This window comes from Bos indicus, chromosome 14, assembly GCF_029378745.1.
Source record: "Bos indicus isolate NIAB-ARS_2022 breed Sahiwal x Tharparkar chromosome 14, NIAB-ARS_B.indTharparkar_mat_pri_1.0, whole genome shotgun sequence".
Lineage (NCBI taxonomy): Eukaryota > Metazoa > Chordata > Mammalia > Artiodactyla > Bovidae > Bos > Bos indicus.
The window spans coordinates 23,791,540-23,810,896 of NC_091773.1; the positions used below are offsets into that span (position 1 = coordinate 23,791,540).

At 41.9% G+C, this 19,357-nt stretch overlaps 1 long non-coding RNA gene across 1 annotated transcript; it reads left to right on the top strand.

Annotated features, from left to right (window-relative positions):
* Positions 1–304: 304 nt before the first annotated feature.
* On the top strand, positions 305–18,933 carry LOC139186892 (uncharacterized). Its single transcript, XR_011570574.1, has 3 exons — positions 305–1,907; positions 15,285–15,369; positions 18,134–18,933. It is a non-coding gene; the product is annotated as an uncharacterized lncRNA (long non-coding RNA).
* The last annotated feature ends 424 nt before the right edge of the window (positions 18,934–19,357 follow it).

Here is a 19,357-nt window from a genome sequence, read left to right on the forward strand (position 1 = left end):
GGGCCTGGAGAAGTCCGAGAAGTTAACAAACGCTGACCCCTGTTTATTGAACATCTTCTCTGTGTACAAAGATCCAGAGACATAGCAATGCTACATATGTTGGGAAGAAATAAGAGATAATAATCAGCGAATAACCTTTGGTCATCATTTACTAGGTCACCAGTGAAATGAGTGGGGGTGTGGAGTTTCATGAATGGCATGAGAAGGAATATCAGATTATAGGGTGCTAAAGGAAGAACTGGGAGTCAGGACAAGATTGCGTTTGGAGTTTACTGAGGGTTAAGTGGGACACCCAGGAGTGCCCAAGGTGCACAGGAGAGCTGCTTAGCCAACATGTATCTGGGACAAACCTGGCAGTGTGATTAACTCAAGTCCGTGTGCTGGGTGCACGGTGAGGCCAGACACACTGGCATGTTGGAGTCTGGAGCAGAGAAGTGTTTACTGCAGGGCCCTGCGAGGAGGTAAGGAGGCTCATGCCCTGAAATGTTCCAGCAGCTGGAAGGGTTTTGGCAAAAATTTTCTTTTAATATATATAATTATATTTCTTAATATTTAATTGGTTGATGGTTGCTTTACAATATTGGCTTGATTTCTGTCATGCATCTGTTGAGGGAGTTTGTAATTTCTTTGGTTCTGTCTCACTGACATGACAGACGGACTGGTGTTATTGCCCTCGGAGGGACCAGGGTCACTGTTGTACCCACGCGTTCTGGGAAACAAACTCACTCAGAAGGAAGATGCAGATAGTGGAGTGCTGTTTATAACACCATTTACACCAGAGAGCCCAAGGCAGAATCTCCTCTTAGCCAAGGACCCCGACCAGTTTTTGTGAAAACCTTATATACCCTAAGTGTACGTGCCCAAACCCACCTCCCCAAATTCCCTGAAACAAGTCTGAACAATTGAAAAGAAAGATATAATCAAAGTTAACCCGTGATTCATATGCCTTAAGCCTAGGTAGTTAACAGTGGACAATTATCAATAGGCCTGTGGTCATACTCCAATAAGCATAATAGAATGTATCATTCTATTCTGTTACACAGATAACTAGGGTATTCTTTTAGGCAATGGAGAGTCTAGGTAGGAGCCCTGGGGCTCTTCCTTCTGGGGGCCTGGTTTTCCAGCTGGTATGTCGTTTCCATAGATACTGGGCATATAGCTCAAAGTCCACATTCTGGCCCAAGATGGAGTCCTGCTTTCAAGACAGAGCCTGTTCTGTCTATTTCTTCCTTCATTATGGCTGTGTGTTACAGCTCAGTTTTATTTGGAAAGCAAAGGGAACTATATCCTTGAGTCATGAGGGCGGGCCAACCCTAAAGATGTGAAAAGAAGCCAGACCAATTTTGGCTCCTCTTTTTATGTTTTTTCTCCTCCCCCTGAGCCTACCCTGTGTAAACTGGGCTAGCCAGGAGGGCTGTTTGTTTTACCTGAGGTTCTCACTCCGGTCCTTGGACCTTCCTTTGTTCTGTTTTCCTGGACTTTCCCCTTCTTTGTCTTTTAGCCACCGCCCTTCTGGACTCCTTTTTCCTATTCTACTACCTAACACATCAACATGAGTTAACCATAGGTGTACATATGTCCTCTCCCTCTTGAATCTCCCTCCCACCTCCCAGCCTTTCCCACCCCTCTAGGTTACTGTGGAGCCCCAATTTGAGTTTCCATTGGCTATCTATAAGGGCTGGTGGGGAGAGGGGTCCCAGGATGATCAGCTTGAGCACAATTCTCTGATGGGCTAATGGTGAGGTCACAGGGTCGTGTCACAGAGGTTAGCGAGATCAGTCCTTGGGTTCCAGGAGGCCTGAGGCTTGTGTGCTCATGGTGGTTAGGTCAGACGGAGCTACAGCAGAGGATATGGGGGAAGGCCTGTTCCAGGCAGGCTTCATAGGGTCCTGCTGGGTTACAATGTGGTGAGGAACTGCACATTTGTTCTTTATTTGGCTGTGAGAAGAGTCAGGCGGGTGGTTGAAACCTGGAGGAGTAGATGTAGGGGAGAGCCTTGAATGCCTTTTCAGCGCTTAGCGGGGAATGGTGTGTTCTGGAGGCGGTGAGGAGCTGTTCTATGTGAGGGTGAATAGGGCAGGTGTGTGTGTTGGTTTCATGTTGGCAGGCGTCACCCAAGGACATGTGCTGTAGGGGGCTCTCTGTGGCTGGGGGAACCACAGAGCTTTTGGGGAGGCAGTGAGACACAGTTAGGAAGTACACATGTGCAGGTGATAGAGACAGGCAGGGAGGTGTCCCAAGTGCATGGAAGGGGGGGGTCCCCTCAGCCTGGATGAGGAGACGGAGTTGGCCAGAAGAGCCTTCCTAACTCAGAGACAGAACCCATCAAATGAGGAGCTGACTCAGTGGGGAGTGAGAGCGGGCTGTTACCAAGTCCAAGCTTGCTCTGCTTACTGCATGGGAAGTCAGTGATTCTGAGACGAGGCATTGGGACTAGGAAGAGACTTTATATGGGAGCCAGTTGACTGAGAAGATGGTAGGCTAGTGCCTCAAAATAACCATCTTGTTGGGGCTTGGTTGCCAGGATTTTTATGGATCAGAGATGGAGGGGTGAGGAAACAAAGTAAAAAGACTATTCAGTCCTTGCCAATATCCCCTAGAATGGCAAGCTTCAGGCAGGGGAATGTGTTAGTTTCACTTCCTAACAGTCCTTCACAGGTGAGTGGCTTAGGTTATCTCCCTGCCATTATGTATGCTTGCAGTGACAAAAGTGGCAAGATGAGGGTAAAGGTCATAGAAACAGATCCAACATAAATTCAAAATTAACCCTTCCGGCTTACAGACCAGGGCACAGAAAAGTTGGGTGATGGACTCCAGGTCACATAGCCGGCCTGCAAAAGTTCAGAGGTGGGGTGAAACCATTGGATGACATTTCAGAAGACTCTGAAGAGCCCTTGGTCCTCTATGTCTCAGCACAGAAAAAATTTGGCAAGAGGCAAAGTGATAGACAAGAAGCAATTTATTAGAATAGGACGCTTGAGAGGCCTACAAGTAGGTGGAAGAAAAGGTATCAGGCTGAGAACTTACTGGGCTGTAGTTCTATAATCAAAGGAAAAGGGAGGGGGGGAGACTTTTTTGACTTTCTTGAATAGATGTCATGCCTCCATCATCAGCTTCTCCTCCGGGTTGGGCAGGGAAGATTTCTTGCACCTACATGGTCAGGCTAGGGCTGCAAATGATTGTTTTTTAATGTGTGTAGGGAGCATGTCCTAGCTTTCTGAGCTCACTGGGCAGGATGTGGGGCTCATGTCATCATCGTTTTATTGTTTGGAGGTACAGCCTGTGCTTCTGTGTCATGGTTTTGTTGCTAAGCAAGCCTGCTTGGTTTTGTTGTTAAACTAACCTGCTTTTGTTGAGTAATCATTAACTTAAAGGTGTCTCCCGTATCTTTTCTACTGCCAATCCCCTAGTGGGATCACTTGTGTGTGTTAGTTGCTCAGTCGTGTCCAACTTTTTGCGACCCCACGGACTGTAGACTGCCAGGCTTCTCTGTCCATGGAATTCTCCAGTCAAGAAGACTGGAGGGGATTGCCATTCCCTTCTCCAGAGGAACTGCCCAACCCAGGGATCAAATCCTGGTCTCCTGTATCACAGGCAGATTCTTTACCATTTGAGCTACAGGGAAGTCCATAAGTGGGATCACTTACTTTGCCCCTTTACTCTGTCCCTATCAGGGGGACATTGGGAAACGCCAGCCTTCTATCATCTTCATGGTTTCTCTGCACTGTCCCTCTTCTTTCTGGTCAGTAGTTCACAGTAGACCTCAAGAAAAAGTCTGCAGCATTATTAGAAAGCTCATTAAAACAATATGAATGTGAAGCAGTGGGCTCCCCTGATGATGCCTTCCAGGGAACTAGAGGCGCTGCCTTTGGAAACGGCCTCCTTTTGACTTGGTATGGGGAGCACTCATAGGTGACTGGAAGCCTGAAAACTATAATTACCTTTAAAGGGTCCTTCATGCCAAAGTCTAGGAACAGACAGTTTCTGATGGTGGATGTAGAATGGCTGATGAACACATGAAAGAAAATGCTCTAACTTTATTCTTCAAAAAATGCATATTAAGTTATTTCTTGCCTGCCAAATTGACAAATATTTGAAAAAAAGAGAGAATGTCTTCATATGGCAGTAATGTAAATAAAACATTTCTGGAGAGCAAGTATGTATCAGGAGCTAGAAATATATGAACCTCTCATCCCATTCCATCCATGACATTAATCTTTACAGAATAATTGGATGTAATTTGTTGATTCCAGGAAGGAAAACTGGCCACTGGGAAGAACATTTTGACTGCTTTGACTCATGGAAATATATTACTTTTTCTGGAAACACATATATTATTAAAAATAAATCGATCTTTAATTTCTAAGAAATATGTGCAGATGGAGTACTTATAGTCATTTAAAAAAATAAAATCCTACTCTCAAGGATATAGAAAAATACTCTTCATGTGATATAAGTTTAAATATCATAGTATAAGACTCAATATATGATATGATCCTATTTTTCTATGAAAACTTTATCTACATGCATTAGAAATGCTGGTAGTGAATTCACCAATGTCTTCACATTATTTTTATTATTATTATTGAATAGTGGAATTTTGGTTGATTTTATTTTTTCTTTGTGTCTTTTTGTATTTTCCAAATTTTCTATTATGTGCTTTTATTTCACAGTAAAAATTTTTCTTAGAACAGACACACACAGATGTTTCCATTCAAGATGGCAGGATAAGTATAGGCATTTATCCCTATTTTCTTCCAAAATTCCTGTGAAATGAAGGGGAAGATGTTAAAGTGAATTTGAACATAATAGTGTTAGAAAAAAAGAAAGGCTGTCTCAGTGGGAACTGACTAGAGGTCAGTAAGCAGATGGATCCTATTTCCAGAAACCAGAGCGAAAGATACCTTAAACACACTCAGGGAAGACACTGGAGAAATGAGTCATTCTTCCCAACAAAATCCCTGAGTAACTGCAATCCAGTAAATAAACACAAAGAGTGGAAATAGGATATAGATCATCCAGATGGAGTATGAGTCTTGATATAACAAGAAAAACAAAGCACTAAAAGTACTGAAATAAAATATACAAACATTGTTTTGTTACTTCTGCCACTGGAAACCAACAATTTTTTATCTGACTCCATAAAGAGTATGAACTATCATACAGTAAAAAAATATCATAAGCAAAGTAAAATAGCAAGCAACAGACTATGGAAAAATATTTTCACATAAAGAATTGACAATTAGCCATAATTTATAGACTTTGTATAAACCACTCTGAGTAAGGCAGTAGAAAAAAATGGGTAAAGATATGCACAGAAAACTCATAGGCAATGAATACAAGTGACTGAAAACTTCTGAAAAGATGCTACATTTCACTAGTATTCAGGAAAATGCACGTTGAAAAAGAATATCCTTTTGATTCATCCATTGATATGGAGACATTACAAAGTTAGGTGGAAACCCAGAAATGATGCTGGTATGGGAACACAGGTATGCTTATGGATTTGGTTTGAGGGCAGATGCTGATGTATCCTTTCCAGAAGGCAACTGGGCAGCAGCTTTCATGCCTCTGACCCTGTTCTTTCACATCTATGGATCAATCACATAGGAGTATTGACACTTGCTCAGAAGGAATTCTCAGTGAAGCTTGTTTGCAGTGGCAAAAAACAGAAACTCCTTAAATACACATCTTTTCCAATAATTATAGCGTAGTCATATAATTGGAGAAGGCAATGGCACCCCACTCCAGTACTTTTGCCTGGAAAATCCCATGGACAGAGGAGCCTGGTAGGCTGCAGTCCATGGGGTCGATAGAGTCGGACTCGACTGAGCGACTTCACTTTCACTTTTCACTTTCATGCACTGGAGGAGGAAATGGCAACCCACTCCAGTATTGTTGCCTGGAGAATCCCAGGGACGGGGGAGCCTGGTGGGCTGCTGTCTATGGGGTCGCACAGAGTCGGACATGACTGAAGCGACTTAGCAGCAGCAGCAGCAGTCATATAATAGAATTCTTTGAGGCAGACAAAAAGAATGAAGTTATCTTTGAAAAGATAAACAAAATTGACAAACCTCTAGCCAGACTCATCAAGAAAAAAAGGGAAAAGGATCAACAAAATTAGAAATGAAAAAGGAGAGGTTACAACAGACAAGGAAGAAATACAAAGGATTATAAGAGACCATTATGAAAACTATATGGCAATAAAATGGATAACCTGGAAGAAAATGGATAGATTCTTAGAAAAGTTCAGTCTTCCAAGACTGAACTAGGAAGAAATAGAAATTATGAACAACCCAATTACAAGCACTGAAATTGAAGCTGTGATTAAAAAAAATCTCCCCAAAACAAAAGCCCAGGACCAGATAGCTTCACAGGAAAATTCTGTCAAACATTTAGAGAAGAGCTAATGCCTATCCTTCTAAAACTCTTTCAAAAAATTGCACAGAAAGGAATACTTCCAAACTCATCTGTGAGGCAACCATCACCCTGACACCAAAACCAAAGACAACACACAAAAAAAGAAAACTACAGGCCAATATCACTGATGAACATAGATGCAAAGATCCTCAGCAAAATTTTAGCAAACAGACTTCAGCAACACATCAAAAAGCGTATATACTGTGATCAAGTTGGGTTTATTCCAGGGATGCAAGGATTCTTCAGTATACATAAATCAATCAATGTGATATACCATATTAACAAATTGAAAGATAAAAACCATATGATGATCTCAATAGATGCAGAAAAAGCCTTTGACAAAATTCAGCACCCATTTATGATCAAAACTCTTTAGAAAATGGGCATAGAAGGAACCTACCTCAACACAGTAAAGGCCATATATGACAGGCCTACAGCAAACCTTATTCTCAATGGTGAGAAACTGAGAGCATTACCTCTAAGACGAGGAATAAGACAAGGGTGTCCACTTTGACCACTATTATTCAACATAGTTCTAGAAGTCCTAGCTACAGCAATCAGAGAAGAAAAAGAAATAAAAGGAATCCAGATCAGAAAAGAAGAAGTAAAGCTTTCACTGTTTGCAGATGATATGACACTCTACATAGGAAACCCTAAAGATAGTATCAGAAAATTTCTAGAGCTAAAATTTAGCAAAGTTGCAGGATACAAAATCAATACACAGAAATCATTTGTATTTCTATATACTAACAATGAAAAATCAGAAAGAGAAATGAAGGAATCAATCCCATTCACCACTGCAACAAAAAGAATTAAATATCTAGGAATAAACTTACCTAAGGAGACAAAAGAATTGTACATAGAAAATTATAAGACACTGATGAAAGAAATCGAAGATGACATAAACAGAGAGATACTCCATGTTCCTTGGTAGGAAGAATCAATATTGTGAAAATGACTAAACTATCAAACACAATCTACAGATTCAATATGATCCCTATCAAATTACCAATGGCATTTTTCACAGAACTAGAACAAAAAATTTCACAATTCATATGGAAACACAAAAGACCCCGAATAGCCAAAGCAGTCTTGAGAAAGAAGAATGGAAATGGAGGAAGGAATCAATCTTCCTGACTGCAGATTATACTACAAAGCTACAGTCATCAAGACAGTATGCTACTGTCATAAAAACAGAAATATAGACCAATGGAACAAGATAGAAAGCCCAGAAATAAACCCATGCAACTATGGGTACCTTATTTTTGACAAAGGAGGCAAGATTATACAATGGGGCAAAGACAGCCTCTTCAATAAATGGTGCTGGGAAAACTGGACAGCTACATGTAAAAGAATGAAATTAGAACACTTCCTAACACCATACACAAAGATAAACTCCAAATGGATTAAAGACCTAAATGTAACATAGGGAGAACACTCGATGACATAAATCAAAGCAAGATTGTCTATGACCCACCTCCTAGAGTAATGGAAATAAAAACAAAAGTAAAATGTGGGACCTGATTAAGCTTAAAATCTTTTGCACAGCAAAGGAAACTATAAGCAAGGTGAAAAGACGGCCTTCAGAGTGGGAGAAAATAATAGCAAATGAAACAACTGACAAAGGATTAATTTCCAAAATATATAAGCAGCCCATACAACTCAATGACAGAAAAACAACCCAATCAAAAAGTGGGAAAAGGCCTAAACAGACATTTCTCCAAAGAAGACATACAGATGGCTTACAAACACATGAAAAGATGCTCAACATAGCTCATTATTAGAGAAATGCAAATCAAAACAACAATTAGATCACCTCACACCAGTCAGAGTGGCCATCATCAAAAAGTCTACAAACAATAAATGCTGTTTATTTATTGTGTGGAGAAAAGGGAATGCTCTTGAACTGTTGGTGGGAATGTAAATTGATACAGCCACTATGGAAGACAGTATGGAGACTCCTTAAAAAACTAGGAATAAAACCACCATATGACCCAGCAATCCCACTCCTAGGCATATACCCTGAGGAAATCAAAATTGAAAAAGTCACATGTATCCCATCATTCATTGCAGCACTATTCACAATAGCTAGAATATGGAAGCAACCTAGATGTCCATTGACAGATGAATGGATAAAGAAGTTGTAGTACATATACACAATGGGATATTACTCAGCCATAAAAGGGAATGCATTTGAGTTAGTTCTGATGAGTTGGATGAACCTAGAACCTATTATACAGAGTGAAGTGAGTCAGAAAGAGAAAGATAAATGTCATATTCTCATGCATATATATGGAATCTAGAAAAATGGTACTGAAGAATTTATTTGTAGGACAGCATTGGAGAAACAGACATAGTGGATAGACTTATGGACATGGGGAGAGGAGAGGGTAAGATATATGGAGAGAGTAAAATGGAAACTTACATCACCATATGTAAAATAGATAGCCAATGGGAATTTGCTGTATGTCTTAGGAAACTCAAACAGGGGCTCTGTATCAACCTAGAGAGGTGGGATGGGGAAGAAGATGGGAGGGAGGTTCAAAAAGGAGGGGATATATGTATATCTATGGCTGATTCATGTTGAGGTTAGACAGAAAACAACAAAATTCTGTAAAGCAATTATCCTTCAATTAAAAAATAAGTTAAAAAAAAGAAAAAAATTGGGAAAAAAAGCATGCACCAATTTCATATCTCAAAAATTTCTGCTAGGATAATTCTCCTCTCCACACACAAAGATATTTATTTCAGCCTAGGTTAACAGGAGAAAACTGGAAACAAACTAAAATATCCAATAGAAAGAAAAATGTAATTTGAAAGAATGCAGGAAAACCTACACATAATGATGTATAAATATTTCCATGATATATTGTTGAATAAAAAAGTGATGTAAAGATAAAAAAAAAAGAATGAAGTTAGAGCTCTATATAGGAGAAGGTGATGGCACCCCACTCCAGTACTTTTGCCTGGAAAATCCCATGGACGGAGGAGCCTGGTGGGCTACAGTCCATGGGGTCGTGAAGAGTCAGACACGACTGAGCGACTTCACTTTCACTTTTCACTTTCATGCATTGGAGAAGGAAATGGCAACCCACTCCAGTGTTCTTGCCTGGAGAATCCCAGGGGCAGGGGAGCCTGGTGGGCTGCCGTCTATGGGGTCGCACGGAGTCAGACACGACTGAAGCGACTTAGCAGCAGCAGCAGAACTCTATATACTGGCAGGGAGAGATCTCCAGGGTATGTTACATGAAAAAAAAAAATACAGTCTTATTCCATGAAATTCAAATTTAAGATGGCACTGTTTGTGTGCACGTGTGTGTATATAAATACAGATGGAAACACATACAGGAATGCGTCTGAGAAGAAGCACCAAACTGTTCACAGTGGTTACCCCTAGAAGGGGACCAAATCAAGTGAGGGCCATTAAGGGAGGTTTCCTGAGTCAGGGTATATGTTTCTTTCTTTTTTTAAATTACTTCTTAGTGGCGTATAGTTGATTTACAATGTTGCATTAGTTTCTGCTATTCAGCAAAGTGACTCAGTTATATATCCTTCTATATCCACGCTTCTTTAGATTCTCTTCCCATAAAAGTCATTACAGAGTACTGAGTAGAGTTCCCGGTGCTATACACTATGTTCTCATTAGTTATCTATGTTATATAGATAGCTATATATGTATATATCTCATTATATATCTATGTCTATGTAGTAGTGTGTATATGTCAATCCCAATCTCCCAATTTATCCTCCTGCACTTCTCCCTTGATAACCACAAGTTTGTTTTCTACATCTGTATGTTTCTTATCATTAGACCTTCTACAAATGCCATGCATTATTTTGTAATCTTAAAAACCAAAATAGTGACTGAAATGGACATACTTTCTGTTTAGAAAAGACTCATTTTAAGAACAGATTGTCAACCGAACATTGTAAATCAACTATGAGAGAGAGAGTGATAGTGTTGGTCATTCAACTGTGTCTGACTCTTTGCAACCTTGTAGACTATAACCTACCAGGCTCCTCTGTCCATGGGATTTCCCAGGCGAGAATACTGGAATGGGTAGCCATTTCCTCCTCCAGAAGATCTTCCTGACTCAGGGATCAAACCTGGGTCTCCTGCATTGTAGACAGATTCTTTACCATCTGAGCCACCAGAGAAGCCCCAAATCAACTAAAATTTGAAAAAAAGTTTTAATTCCAAATCTCCAAAAAGAGAGATAAGAGATTGCCTTTGGAGATTAGGTGACACATTCAAAATATATTAGTATTGCCAAAATGTACTATTTTGGGATACTGCCTGGAGTTGGTCGAAGGAAATTATAAAATTCTCAGAGAACAAAATTAGCTTCTAAATACATTGGCTTGTTCCATGAAGAGAGAAAAGCAGTGTCAGCCAAGACCGAAGTAGGCAACAAGTACGTCTGACTCAGTGAATGAGTAGGAAGAACAATACATGTGGATAAGCATCCCAAGATGGAAGGAGGTGGGGGACAGTTGTGCTGGCTTCTGGCTGGGCAGAGGAACTGTACACCACAGAAAGTCAGAAGTTCCAGAGAGCCAGGACTGGTAAAAAAAGACGGTGATAGAACAGACACAGGACTGGAATCCCCTGGTGCCACGTTTCTCAGAAGGGCTGATCACACAGCCAAACACTCCTCAGACCCCTCTCACAGAAAAAAACAAAGAGGTGAGTTGATACCAGTTTGTTTTTGCCCTTCTATTTATCCCAAGATCATAATCACCTCCATCCTGCCCCTTCTTTTCCTCTGAGTAAACATGGTATGGGTGGCATTGTGATGAGTTTATGTGGGTTTGACCTGGTTTGCAATAATAAGGCTGCTTGTGTCATGTTGGAAGGCAGTTCAGACACAGTCAATGTCTCATGACACTGATACGTCTTCTCCTCTTCATTTTGCCGTTCTCTTCTTGGATTTCTTTCCCCTTTTGATTCTATCTGTGGTCAGGAAACTGCTAGTGAAGGGCATTAGCTGCCTGTATTGGCTATAGATGGCTCCCCAAGTGGCTTAGTGGTGAAGAATCGCCCTTCAATGCGGGAGACCCGGCTTCGCTATCTGGGTTAGGAAGATCTCCAGGAGAAGGGAACGGTTACCCCCTCCAGTATTCTTGCCTGGAGAATTCCATGGACAGAGGAGCCTGGCAGGCTACAGTCCATGGGGTCACAAAGAGTTGGCATGACTGAACAACTGAAGTTGCACGCAACTCTTTCCTAAATCAATCTGCCCCAGACTAGCCTGTGCTCTGTTGGCTCTCTCAAATCAAGCTGGCCCTACTGCATGAAAAGTGGGGGTGCTTCTCACCCTCTCTGAATTTTACTCATGTTTTGCCCTGGGATGCTGGCCCTTCTGGGCTGACAATTGGATAATTCTAGAATGGATAGCCCCAGAGGAGGAGATGCTCAAGGGCATAGGAATGCTAGCACAGTGCGGAAGGGGGCAGTGCCTCTTTATCCAGGTGCCTGACTCCTGATAATGGTTCCTGCCTTCTCTACCTTAGTGCTAGAATTTAGAAGTGAGGTTTTGTTTTTTAATTTTAGTTTCGTATTGGAGTATAGTTGGTTAACAATGTTGTGTTAGTTTCAGGTGTACAGCAAAGTGATTCAGTTACACATATACAAGTATCTATTCTTATTCAAATCCTTTCCCATTTAAGTTATTACAGAATATGGAGCAGAGCTCCTTGTGCTGTATATCAGGCCCTTGTTGGCTATCTGTTTAAATATAATGATGTGTACATGTCAACCCCAAACTCCCAATCTATCCCTCCCCCTATCTTTTTCCCTCTGGTAAGCATAAGTTCAGTCTCTGAGTCTATGAGTCAGTTTCTGTTTTTTAAAATAAGTTGATTTGTGTGTGTGTGTGTGTGTGTGTATATATATATATATATATTTAGATTCTGCATATAAGTAATATCACATGATATTTGTCTTTCTTTATCTGACTTCACTTAGGATGATAATTGCCATTATCATCTATCATCATAATCTCCATTATCATCCTAAGTGAAGTAAGTCCCTTCAAGGCTGTATATTGTCACTCATTTATTTGACTCATATGCAGAGTACATCATGTGAAATGTCGGCTGGATGAATCACAGGTGGAATCAAGATTGCCGAGAGAAATATCAACAACCTCAGATATTCAGATGATACCACTCTTATGGGAGAAAGTGAAGAGGAACTAAAGAGTCTCTTGATGAGAGTGAAAGAGGAGAATGAAAAGTTGGCTTAAAACTCAACATTCAAAAAACGAAGATCATGGTATCTGGTCCCATCATTTCATGGCAAATAGATGAGAAAACAATGAAAACAGTGACAGACTTTGTTTTCTTGGGGTCTAAAATCACTGCAGATGGTGACTGCAGCCATGAAATTAAAAGACACTTGCTCCTTGGAAGGAAAGTTATGAGAAACCTAGACAGCACAGTAAAAAGCAGAGACATCACTTTGCTGACAAAGTTCCATCTAGTCAAAGCTATGGCTTTTCCAATAGTCATGTACAGATGTGAGAGTTGGACCTTAAAGAAGGCTTGGTTTTAAATTGTGGTGCTGGAGAAGACTCTTGAGAGTCTTCTGACACTTGAAAGTCAGCAGGGAGATCAAGCCAGTTAATCCTAAAGGAAATCAATCCTGAATATTTATTGGAAGGACTGATGCTGAAGCTCTAATACTTTGGCCCCCTGATATGAAGAGCTGACTCACTGGAAAAGACCCTGATGTTGGGAAAGATTGAGGGCATGAGGAGAAGGGAGTCACAGAGGATAAGGTAGTTGGATTGCATTACTAGTGGATGTGAGTTTGAGCAAACTCTGGGAGATGGTGAAGGACAGAAAAGCCTGGGTGCTGCAGTCCATGGGGTTGCAAAGAGTCAGACACAACTTAGTGACTGAACAACAATCTCCAGGTCCATCTGTGTTGCTGCAAATGGCATTCTTTTATTCTTTAAAATGGTTTAATACTATTCCACTATATATATGTACCACATCTTCTTTATCCATTCCTCTGCTGATGGACATTTAAGTTGCTTCCATGTCTTAGCTCTGGTAAACAGTGCTGCAATGAACATTGGGTGTGTGTATCATTTTGGACAATGTTTTTCTCCAGATATACGCCCAGGAGTCAATCTGAAGGATCGTAACTCTATTTTTAGTTTTTTGAGGAACCTCCATACTGTTCTCCATAGTGGCCACACTGATTTATGTTCCCGTGAATAGTGTAGGAGGGGTCCCTTTTCTCCACACCCTCTCTAGCATTTATTGTTTATAGATTTTTTTTATGCCCATTCTGATTGAAGTGAGGTGATATCTCATTGTAGTTTTGAATTGCATTTCTCTAATGATTAGCAGTGTTGAACATCTTTTCATGTGCCTCTTGGCCATCTGTATGTCTTCCTTGGGGAAATATCTATTTAGGTCTACTGCCCATTTACCTGAATGATAACCTTGCCAAAGAGAGTATTCTTGGTTGTAGGTTTTTCCCTTTCTTCACTTTATTATTATTTTTTTTCTTTCATCACTTTAAATATTACGTGTCACTCCCTTCTGGCCTGCAGATTTTTGCTGAAAAGTCAGCTGAGAGTCTTATGGAAGTTCCCTTATATGAAACTTATTTTTCCCTTGCTGATTTTAACATCCTGTCTTTATTTTTAATTTTTGCCATTTTGATTACAGTGTGTCTTGTTGTGGTCTTCTTTGGCACTCTTTGTGCTTCTTGGACCTGGATGTCTGTTTTCTTTTCTTTCCCAGGTTAGGTAAGTTTTCACCTATTACGTCTTCAAATATGTTCTCTGCCCCTTTCTCTCTCTCCTCTCCTTCTGGAATCTCTGCAATGTGCATGTTAGTATGCATGATGTTGTCCCAGAGGGCTTTTAAATTGTTGCCATTTCTTTTTATTCTTTTCTGTATTTTCAGTTCAACGTGAGTGATTTCCACTACTCCATCTTCCAGTTCATCGATCCATTCCTCTCTATCATCCAATCACTACTGATTCCTTCTAGTGCATTTTTCATTTTGGTTATTGTATTCTTCATCTTTGGTTCCTCTATTTTATAACTCTTTGTTAGAAACATAACTTCTCACTCTGCTCATCCCTTGTTCTCAGGAGTTCTTTGAGCACCTTTACTATCATTGCCTTGAACTGTTTGTCAGGTAGATTGTTTACTCCATTTAGTTCTTCTGTGGTTTTATCTTGTCCCTTCTCTTGGAACATATTCCTCTGTTGCCTCCTTTTGCCTAATTCTCTGTATTTGGTAAGTTGGTTATCTTGATCTTGGAGAAGTGGCTGAATGTAGATGTCCTTTGGGGCCCAGTGGTGCATTTCTCTCTGGTCATCAGAGCTATATGCTCTAGGGGTGTCCTCTGTATGGGCTGTGTGGACCCTTCTGTTGTGACAGGCTGACTACTGTGAACATGCTGGTAGGTGTTGGTGTTGGTCTGGTTAGTTGTCAGGTCCTGACTAGTGCAGAGGCCACTGGTCCACCGGTGGGTGGGACTGGATCACTTGCTATGAAGCCTGCGTCATCCTAGGGCTAGTGCTGGTCTATTGGCTGGTGAAGCCAGGTCCCAGAGTGACTGACTGTGGGGAAAGGGGTCCTGAAGCTAGTGTTGGCCTGCTAATGGGTGGGCAGGGTCCAGACATAGCTGGCTGCTGGGCTGCTATAGTCCTGGACTGATGCTCACCCACTGATAGGTGAGTCTGGATCCTGGGGCCTCTGGCTATGGGGCCCAAGAGGTCCCTGAGCTACTGTCAAGCTGCTGGCAGTAGGGACCTGTGGGACCTGTCCTGGCAGTAGTGAATTAGAGGAAGGGTTCCAACATTGTGCTTGCTTGCTTCCATGTCCTTGTGATAGAATGAGCTCTGCTGCCAGAACTTGTGTCCCCAGTGGGAGTTGCAGTTGCCCCCTGCCTGTCCAGGAAGCCCTCCAGGATCAACAGGTGAGTCTGACTCAGGCTCCTTTCAACTGACTGCTTCTGCCCTGGGTCCTGGAGCATCTGAAATTTTACATTTGCCCTTTAAGAGTGGAGTTTCTATTTCCCAAACCCTTTGGCTCTCCCAGAAGTAAGCCCTGCCGGTCTTCAAATCCAAACATTCCAGGGGCTCATCTTGGTACAGGACCCTAGATCTGGGGAGTCTGATGCAGACAGGACTCCGACCTCTTGGTCTATAGGGAGAACCTCCACAACTATTATTATAATTATACTGCATGTCCACCACTCCTACCCATCTCCTTGTGGTTCCTTCTTTATGTCTTTAGTTGTAAATCTTTTCTGCTAGTCTTCAGGTTGGGCTCCTGATGGTTGCTCTATAAATAGTTGTAATTTTGGTGTACCCATGGGAGGAAGTGAGATCCTCCTCCTGTGTAAGGAGGGTCTTACCACTGTGCCATCTTGACCACTTCTCAGGATAAATAATTTTAAAAGTTTTTGTTGTTATTGAGTTGCTTAGTCATGTCTGACTCTTTGGGACCCCGTGGATTGTCGCCCAGCAGGCTTCTCTGTCCATGGGACTCTCCAGGCAAGAATGCTGGAGTGGGTTGCTGTGCTGTCCTCCAGGGAATCTTCCTGACCCAGGGAATCTTCCTGACCCAGGGATCGAACCTGAGTCTCCTGTGTCCTGCCTTGGAAGGCAGATTCTTTACCACTGAGCCAAATGGGAAGCCTTTAAAAGTTTTAGGGGTTGTTCAAACAAGTTTGAAGACCATTGACTTATACCAATCTTTCTTTCTTAATGTTTTAGTATTGTCAAAACCAGCAATACTTATCTTTGGTGTTAAAGGTCATAATGGTGGTTACCTAACTGGAGTAAAAACAGAAATGGCTTGAAGGCGATTCTAGAGTGCACTCTATTGTCTACAACATCATGATCTGGATGGAGGTCACACAGGCGCATTCACTATGAAAATATATGTCAAGCTATATGCACTGGCTGTACCTTGCTGAATATATGTTCTATTTCAAGAAAAAGTTTACTTAAAAAAATATTGTGATTCTTTCACCCAACTAAAACCATGGCAACTCTTTTATGTTATATATTCATTCTCTTTTTATTGTTGCTGATAACAGTGACAATGTTCAGGGGAATATTTTGTCACTTATCAGGGGTGCCCAACCTCCGGGATCTAATGCCTGATGATCTGAGGTGGAGTTGATCTGATGATAATAGAGATAAAGTAAATGTAATGTGCCTGAATCAGCCTGAAACCACTCTCTGTCTCTGGTCTGTGGAAAAATTGTCTTCCACAAAACCGGTCCCTGGTGCCAAAAAGGTTGGGGACCACTGAGTAGCTTTTAGACTTTAGCCTGTGGAGAAGACACAGCTTGGTGTTATTCTTTACCGGGTTCTATCTTGTTAAGGATTCATAATCTGCAGTTTTTTTGGCTGATGAAATCGCTGAGAAGCAGGAGAATTCTGAATCTCATCATATGTTGCAAGCTTTCACTTGTGCTCGGTTTCTTGCAGTATTTCTTATTTTTGGCAGGACTGAGGCAGGGTATGAAATGCCAGGTGCACAGGAGGATTTTTTCATCAAATTGCAAAACCCGGTGCTTGACAGGGACCCTGTGAACCTTCCCTGTGGGCCCGCCCACTGGCTTCCAGAGGTGCACAGACGGCGCCCCCATGCAGGGGCACTAGGGAGCCCCAGCTGATTATGTGATGTCTCTAATTGCACCCACACCCAGGCTTTCACCACCCCCATCCCATGTAATTCCATCCTCCACACCCATTCCCACCATCTCCCAGGTATACCCCTCACACATAGACAGAACCTCAAGTTCCAAGACAGGCAGTCATTTCGGCTTTAGGCTTAACTGACTCCTTGAAAGTTTATCAGTAGATTCACATGTTCTTCAAGAAAGTCATTCACAGGCAGCTTCCATGTTATCCAATTCATACTTGTGGGTTTTACACATTGGCTGCTACAATTTTGTCTCTACAGTGTGAAAAATGACAATAAAATGTGGAGAAGCACCCTTTGAGGTTTACTAGGTGGAGAGCCCTCTCTCCCAGAGTGGGGACATCCTAGCTCCTGTGAGGACCAGCTGTTGATGTGAACCTGACTTCTCTCCCACCCAAAGGGGCCTTCCTTTATCCTATCTCTGTTCCCAGCCACTGGCCGCTTCTAGGTACACTAGGAGCCCAGCCTGGCCTCTGCCGCAATATGGCTGTTTCCGAGGAGGGGGTTTCCAGGGAAGGAGAGGGAGCAGAGCAGTGGGTACAAGTGACCCTGGACCCCGGCTCCATAGAAACAGAGGAGGAAATGGACTGACATTGTGTGACAACAGCACAGATCACCACATGTTTGTTGATCTGTTTCCTTGGTCTGGACCAGTTCAGGGATGTCAGCCTATATGGTGGAAACTGCAGTGAAATTAGATAGCACAAAAGTCCACAGGTGATGTTATCCAGTTTTGACCTGGGTTTATAAGATGTTGGACTTCCCTGGTGGCTCACACTGTAAAGAATCTGCCTGTAATGTGGAGATCTGAGTTCGATCCCTGGCTGGGGAAGATCCGTTGGAGAAGAGAATGGCTACCCACTCCAGTATTCTTGTCTGAGAAATCCCATGACAGAGGAGTCTGGCGGGATACAGTCCATGGGGTCACAAAGAGTTGGACGTGACTGAGTGACTAACACACTAGCTGGGAAGGATGTTGGAAATCAGTTAAATCCAAAAGTTTTTGACTTCTGGTTTTGCAGATATGACTTAGGGGCTGTGGGCCCCTCACCATCCACTCAGCAAGGTCAGATATGCACTGTATTCATCCGGGAACAGTAAGTGTTTTTGAGTTTGGGCCTTGAAATCAGAAGGGCCACAGCCAGGCTGAGACCCCTGTCCACCCCTCTGTGGCAGTATGATATTGGGTGAGCTGCTGCTGAACCTACTGAAGCTTCAGTTTTCTTCTCTGTAAGGCGAGCATCATAACACGTACCTGTCCTGGTTGTTGTAAGAAGTAAATAATGGTAATGAGAGATATTCAAAGCTAACACTCATGCAATGCTTGCAACTTGTTGCGTGTTTGTCTAAGATCTTTCCGTGTATTAATTGAGGACTTGTGTTACAGACAGGACACCTGCAGCCTAAGAGGAGGACTTGCCAAGAGTTACAGTTGCAATCGGTGGCACCAGGGCCAGACTCCACACAGGGCCACCATCTTGACAACAGTGTCTGCCTCTCGTCGTGAGTAATAAACTATGGAGAGCTGGAATTAACTGAGCTTTAACTGTGTTCTAGGTGCTGTGCTAAGAACTCTCCATGCGTTATTGCAATGTAGTTCTTCCAGCAGTGTGTGGAGATGTGCTGTGTTACTACACTCATCTTTGTTGTTGTTGTTTAGTCTCTCAGTCGTGTCCAACTCTTTGTGACGACATGGACTGTAGCCTGCCAGGCTCCTCTGTCCATAGGATTTCCCAGGCAACAATACTGGAGCAGGTCACCAGGCTCTCCTTCAGAGGAATTTTCTGACTCAGGGATCAAACCCGAGTTACCTGCATTGCAGGTGGGTTCTTTACCCTCAGAGTCTCTTATTTTCTTTTTCTCATCAAGTCTTAATTGTGAGTCAAAAGTATGCTCAGTAATTTGACAAATATTTGTGCTTTGCACATAGGATCTCAATAAAGATTAATTATGAGTCCTAACTAGAGATTTATTTTTTTTAGGATTGGAAGGGATCCAGATAATTTAGTCATTATCTTTCTCTGGTTTTCAGAAATGGGAAACTTCATCTTTCAGGAGTCACACTGAAGTCGTTTTTTATCTCAATCCACTGTTATTATTAGATAGTTCTTTGTTATGTTAAGTCAAAATCTACCTCCTTTCCAATATCAAGGAGAATAAATGGCTACTTTAAAAAATAAACTTATGAAAAAGAAAATGCTTTCATTTTCCAAACCCATGGAGGATTCTAGCTATCTATTTTAGAA